This window comes from Arachis ipaensis, chromosome B08, assembly GCF_000816755.2.
Source record: "Arachis ipaensis cultivar K30076 chromosome B08, Araip1.1, whole genome shotgun sequence".
Lineage (NCBI taxonomy): Eukaryota > Viridiplantae > Streptophyta > Magnoliopsida > Fabales > Fabaceae > Arachis > Arachis ipaensis.
The window spans coordinates 114,046,481-114,053,549 of record NC_029792.2 but is presented as its reverse complement, the minus strand read 5'-3'; the positions used below and the strand labels follow the sequence as shown (position 1 = coordinate 114,053,549).

Here is a 7,069-nt window from a genome sequence, read left to right as displayed (position 1 = left end):
TAGAGAAATTTGGATCTTAATGCATAAAAAATATCAACTTTTTTTACTATCACTATACTATTAAGTTTTACTTTATACATTATAATAGTATTAATAGTATATGAGTTTAAAATTTGTTTGGGAGGTCCCCCTTGAGTCTGTCCCTATGTTTAGTTAAATGCTTGTTTGATATTATTTACTTTGTGAAAATTGAAAATGTTGTTTGGTTGAGACCTCTAATTATTCAGCCATNTAGAGAAATTTGGATCTTAATGCATAAAAAATATCAACTTTTTTTACTATCACTATACTATTAAGTTTTACTTTATACAATGCATCTATTATAATAGTATATGAGTTTAAAATTTGTTTGGGAGGTCCCCCTTGAGTCTGTCCCTATGTTTAGTTAAATGCTTGTTTGATATTATTTACTTTGTGAAAATTGAAAATGTTGTTTGGTTGAGACCTCTAATTTAAGAAAAAATTCAGCCATAATTTTTCTAAAAAGTTTTGAATTTCTGATGTCACTGATGTTTATGTTGCTTTAATTCTAAAAGAAATTAGAATATTGTTTGGTGGATGCTTCTAATTTAAGGAAAATACTGTCAAAATTTTGTAAAAAAATTAATGTTATAATTTTGTTAATACTTAAGTTGTTTGAACTTTGTGGTACGATAATTTTAAATTATTATTTGTGAATGTACGATAGATAGAAGTAACGCTCAACGGTAGAATAAAATCTGAGTATTTTTGTGGCGTATGTGTTTAACACCAAATCTTTTTTTGTCGAAAGCGGTATCTAGATGTCCGTCTAGTAAGCATCGATCACAAAGTATTTACGTGCTGGCGATATAACCAACCACTTTTACTGTCATGGGTTCAAGCCTTGGTCTTGCATATGGACTAAATATGGAGAAGTTAATGTAGACGAGATTAATTGTTTTGCATTAATAGCCAATAGGTTTAAAGGTCGGTCAAGAAAGGCTAATGTAAGAGAAGTTATCTCTTGAAAGAAATTAATCGGGAGGTAACTGTAGGAAATATAATGAGATAATATAATATTTAATGCAATTCGTGTTAGTAATATGGAGAATGTTGAATAAGAGATTTATCCGAAAGCAGCTAGGTTTGATGATTGTGTTCATTCTAGATTGTTTGTCACGGTTAGAATGATGGTATTAAGACTGAGGCAAATCAAACCCGATATTCATTTGACTAGTGGGGCACCTTTGTTAATGAACAAGTTTCCGAAACAAACAACATTCCTAAGAATTACTATGAGGCGAAGGAATTAGCTTCCTTACAGTATTATTTAGCCTCTCTCATTCTACAACTCTATTCTAAGAACTTAAATCTCTATCCTAAGCATACAATAATTTATAAAAGAAACATTTTTCAATGCATAAATTATTTTCACTTGTATTAATCTATAATTCTCTATTTCAATTAATGTTTAATACCAATAGAAACTAATTTATTGGGCAAATTAACCTATTAAATTCGTCAATAACAGCAAAAACAACAGCACACAACTCTTGAAAATGACCCCAAAATTTACAAAAAATTAAAATTCACTTAGACCCAAAGTCAAAGTGTCAAAAAATAAGGACACTAAAAACGATAGAAAAAATATGATTAATAAAAAAATGTAAACCAACAAAATTGAAGAGAAAATCACCATGAATACAATGGCAATAATAGAATTTTGATTGGAGCTACGAAGAGAGAGAAAACCTAGAAAGAAGGGGCACATACAGTGAGAAGAAGGGAAGGTTCATTGCAAAAAAAATGCTGACTACCGTCAGATTTACTATCAAATTTCATATGCGAAATCAACGGTTATAGTTATTACTGTTGGATTAATCCGACAAAAATGATGTGCAAAATGACAAATCTGAGTAGTCGTTACCGACAAAAAAAATATGACAGTAATGTCAACGAAAACAACTCGAAAAAAAAATTTCAAATATCAGTTACCGTCAGATATATTCGACGCAATATCCAACAATAATGAGAAACAAAAAAACACTTAAAATAAATTTAATTAAGATTATTATGAGATATGGTCAATATAAAATTCGACGATAATTAATATTAATATTTGAAAAAGAAATCTAAATAATCAATTACACTTTCCACCACAACGGAAACACTTATCCTCTATTGATTTATTTTACCCAATATTTCTTTCTTTATCCCACTTCTGGTGAGATCCTCTCTTTTGAACATAATTCATTTTCCTTCCATAATTTTTCTTGTTACCATTTTCCTCTTCTGGGGTAATGATTTTCCACATTTACTTCAGGAAATGGGGCTACGCCAGCTGGACGCGCTTCATGATTCCTTAAAAGTAATTCATTGTTGCATTCAGCAACAAGAAGGCAAGAAATTAACTCGGAATATTTTTTAAATTCTTTTTCTCGATACAGCTGCTGCAGGAGCACATTCGAGGCATGGAAGGTCAAGAAAGTTTTCTCCAACATATCATTATCAGTTATCTTTTCCCCACATAATTTCATTCGTGAGGTGATTCGAAACATTGCATAATTATATTCATTTATAGACTTAAAATCCTGTAGACGCAAGTGCGTCCATTCATATCGGGCTTGAGGAAGTATCACCGTCTTTTGATGATTGTACCTTTCTTCAAGGTCTTTCCAAAGATTTGCATGATCTTTTAATGTGAGATATTCATTTTTCAATCCTTCGTCAAGATGACGACGAAGAAAAATCAAGGCTTTGGCTTTATCCTTCTGGAATGCATTATTTTCAGCCTTAATGGTATCTCCAAGATCCATTGAATCAAGATGGATTTCAGCATCTAATATCCATGATAAATAATTGTTTTCAAATATATCAAGAGCATTGAATTCAAGATGAAATAGCTTCGACATAATGAAAATTTGTTACCTGAGTCTTCTTAAAAATTTGATCAGAGTCTCGTGCTGATAACGTGTTGTAAAATAAATAAAGATATACTAAATATAAAATAAAGATGTATAAATAGAAGACTCTAGTATTAATATAATTAACTCAATAACAATAATTCATATATGTATTTACTAATATTATATGTTGTAATGTATATATATAAAGAGAGAGAAGTATTCGTAAAGAAAGAGAGAGAATTGATTTGTTTATTGTTATGTTTGTGTATATTACTTCATATCAGGTTCTCTATTTATAGGCATATATGGACATCATTTTCAAACTTCATTAAATATGATTCCCCTTGAAAACCTGAGCCTTGTGGAAAATGGGCATCCACCTCAGGCAATCTTATCACAACACTACCGACAGCTTGTTTGTCAACAATACTACGTTGATAATATAAGCCTCAAACAACTACCGATTGGCACCAAGATTATGCCAAAGTTTACAAACAACTACCGATTATAAATATAAGCCTCGAACAAAAATAAAACTAGCATAATTTAGCGATGTCCTCTTGTTTTTCCAACGGCTATGCATCGGAATGGTTGTCAATAATCAATGCCCTTCTCGTAGTGTCATGGGTTGGGGAGGATGGTTGCGCCATAATCGAGCAAAGCTTTTTCTCTAATTAGAAAACAAGTTAGGGAAGTTGAAAAGACGAACTTTGCTAGAGTTCAATTAGCTAAGATGTTAACGGACCACATAAGATGATTACAAAATAATGCTCATTTAACTTTTGGACATTTTTGCCTAGGGGTGGCAAAAGGGAAAGCTGTCCTGTCCTGCCAAAAGTTCACCCCGTCTCGCTTAATAAGGCGGTCTTGAAACTTCACCCCGTTCCACCTAACGGCAGGCTGGCGGGCCAAGCCCGTCAAATTTTTATTATTATTAAATATTAAATAATATATATAATTTTGCAACTATTTTAATAAATTTATAATTTCTAAAGACAAAAAAATTATAATTTCTAAATTCATAAATATTGAAGTCTTGTAATTATAAATATGTAATAAACATAATCATAAAATCAAGTTTTTTGAAACAAAAAAATAAAATTAACATTTGCAAAAAAATGGGTTGGGCAAGCCGAGGAGGCCTGCCCCGCCCGCCAAAGCCCGTCAAAACCCGCGGTTTAAGCGGTGCGAGTTAGGCGGCCTTTCGAAGTATAGCAGTCTCAATTTTAAAACCCAGCCAGCCTTTTTCGGCGGGTTACGCGGGCCGGCCCAACGCATTTAGGCCCGTTTACTACTCCTATTTTTGTCGCACGGAAGCTATTTTTCATGGGTATATAATTTATTTTTGTTAATTTGTTAAGTTTGTGTATTTCTATAAATAAAACTGATAATTTACTCGTGTATATGGTTAAAAATTATTAAGTCTCTCATTAATTTAAGTTTATTTTTTAAAAAGCTTTAAAACTTGAAAATGAATCTCAAATAGTTGATTAAAAATCAAAGGAACAATAAATTTAAGTGTTTGCAATTGTTTATACCTTGGCCCAAAACATAAAATCAGGTCTAATAAAGATAAAAGGTCCAACCTCGGAGGGTCGGTCTGCATCATCTACCCGACCTCTTTAAGGAGATCGGACGTTGTATAGGGAGCTTAGCTCTACTTGTTCAAACAAGTAACAGATAAAGGGAACGGTCATCCATCAATAAAGGTAAAACTACTCTAACAAAAGTGGTTATCAACTCTACTATAAATACATTGACACCCCTCAGGTATAAAGTACTTTCTAATCTACTAAAAACCTGGCTAAAACTCTTGCTAACTTAAGCATCGGAGTATCTTGCAGGTATCATCTCCTACCTCCTCACGAGGAACTCGGATAGGCGATACCTCAACATCAACAAGTCAGATGCTGTCATATAAAGGGATCTGGACCTCACGTTCAAGCCCAAATCAACATTTCAGGTAATCTTCGAAATAACAACAATTAAAAATTAATAAGTAATTCATATTTAAAAATCCCTTAAAAGTTGATTTTTGCTATGCCAACACCCTCTGCGACTTGCTTTTTTATGTTTTGAATATTTAAAAAGTCGTCAATTTTACATTTTACTCACTTCCTATTCAGAAGAATTGTATATTCAGTGCTTTGACGACTTATTCCATGATTGTGAATAAAAAATTTAGGATTTAGTACTTTTATCTTTAAAGCATATATTTCAATAATATAATAATATTTTTTATAACACTCTTAAAATACCTATAACAGTTCGGATTTTTCTAAGTTATAGATTCAAAAAATATCCATATTTGTAGAATTATAAGTGTTGCGGCTTTTTGAATTACACATGGGTGTGATCAATTTAATGTTGGTCACTTTGTATACTGTTGTACATTCGGTTTTGTCAAATGCACTCTGGAAAGGCAAAATTTTGTCCGTGCAAAGAACTAGAGAATAGTTATTGATGATGTGATAATTATTTTGTTGTGTTTGGGCCAGAAAAAACATATGATTTTTTGGTACTTAATAAAACATAAGATGATATCACTAGCCTCATTAAGTATGTGTTGGGAATTCGAATTTCATTTTGTACATGCAGTAATTTATTGGTCAACAGCAAATCCTTAAATAGGATTTAGTATTGCATGCGACGAATTGCATGCAACGGATTAGTTCTTAGTCTGACAGATTAGGGAATAATGTGAAAAATAAAAAAAAAATAATATAAGATGATAGATAGAGGATGTTAAGAGAAATTCAATTTTTTGGTGATATGGGCTCTTGTTGGACACATGAATGGACNGAAATGATACATTTAAAAAAGTTAGAAAAATTAGGTATTTGTTTCAAAGGAAAATCCAAACCCACTCTACGTGTTGTTTTGTTATTCACTTTAAATTTAAATTTAAATTGAAAAATGTGAAAAGGCCTTGGTTATAAAAAATTTGAATATAAATCCAATTTCGGATATAAGTTTGGGAAAACGCTATATTTTTTACGGATATTAAATTTTGATTGGAATCACAAATCATGGTACATATAAATTTGTTGTTATACAAAATAGAAGCATTTTCGTTACCTATGATTTGGGGTAATTTTTCCTTTTTTAAGTAGAAAGTGGTTTACTTACCAAAAAAAAAAAAGTAGAAAGTGGTTTTTATATTTTGTGAAAGATTTGGTATTTCACGTTATATTTTGGAGATGTTGTATAATGATGATGATGATGATAAATACCTGTGTATTATTGTTTTTTTGTGTTTTGGAATTAAAACTGTGTATTTTTTAGTGGTTGTCTTACCTTAGGAATCAAGACCACTGTGTATTTTTTAGTGATACCTCTATGTGAGTTCGAAGCCCATCGATTGGCCTACCTTCACATGTTTTTTCCACAACTTATTTAGCCCAATACTCACCAAAAAATAATTAAGTTAATTGACATTCTAATCAGATGACTAATCACAATTACACCAGCACAAACCCTTGTTGCGTTCAGATTCATCTGAAAAAGCTGGTGCAAGGTCATTTCACCAACTCCCAATTCAGCCGCAGCAGTGCAGCTGTCATCACAAATCACTTCTACATGTATGTATGTTTTTGAGGTCCATACCATAACAAGGGCCGTGCATGTTTTTTTTGGAAACAAAAACTTCAACTCAATAAGATGGAGCATCAATAAAAAAGTACTAACAGAAAAAATAAATTAATTTTTAATTATCTTTGACAAAAATTATCACCAACTCAAAAGATTAAATATCATTCCACTTTTTGTAACTCCTAATCCACCTGTTGACTACTCTTGCAACACCCGTTTCTTGATTCTTAAAGATTCTATCATTTTTTTTTACCCAAATGCTCCAAAAGATAACAACAAAACCAAATTCACCAACATTCTATCAAATCGACTGTACGATTGACTCCTGAACCACGTAAACTTACGGTCATTCAACTCTATATCCACCAGTTCCATATTACTCTTAACACACTAGTGCCTTTCTTTTCTTCCAACTGCACAACCTCATTAAAGATACCCAAGTAGTAAAGAGAAACTTGACATATTTTCGATAAAAAAAAACTCAACTCTTCCCACACAGCAAGCTTCTTTTCTCTTGTATACACACCATACACTAAGCAAACCGCACAAATAAAAATTATTGTTTGTCAATTTTCTTCTATACACAACAATCTCTCCTCTTTATAATAATT

General features: G+C 31.7%; 1 long non-coding RNA gene across 1 annotated transcript in view; it reads left to right on the top strand.

The window, feature by feature from the left end:
- LOC110266037 overlaps nucleotides 1–7,069 on the top strand; it is a 47,266-nt gene that overhangs the window by 17,249 nt on the left and 22,948 nt on the right. The window contains exons 2-3 of the long non-coding RNA XR_002352903.1: nucleotides 4,429–4,576; nucleotides 4,712–4,830. This is a non-coding gene — a long non-coding RNA (uncharacterized LOC110266037). The remainder of the gene's footprint in view (nucleotides 1–4,428; nucleotides 4,577–4,711; nucleotides 4,831–7,069) is intronic.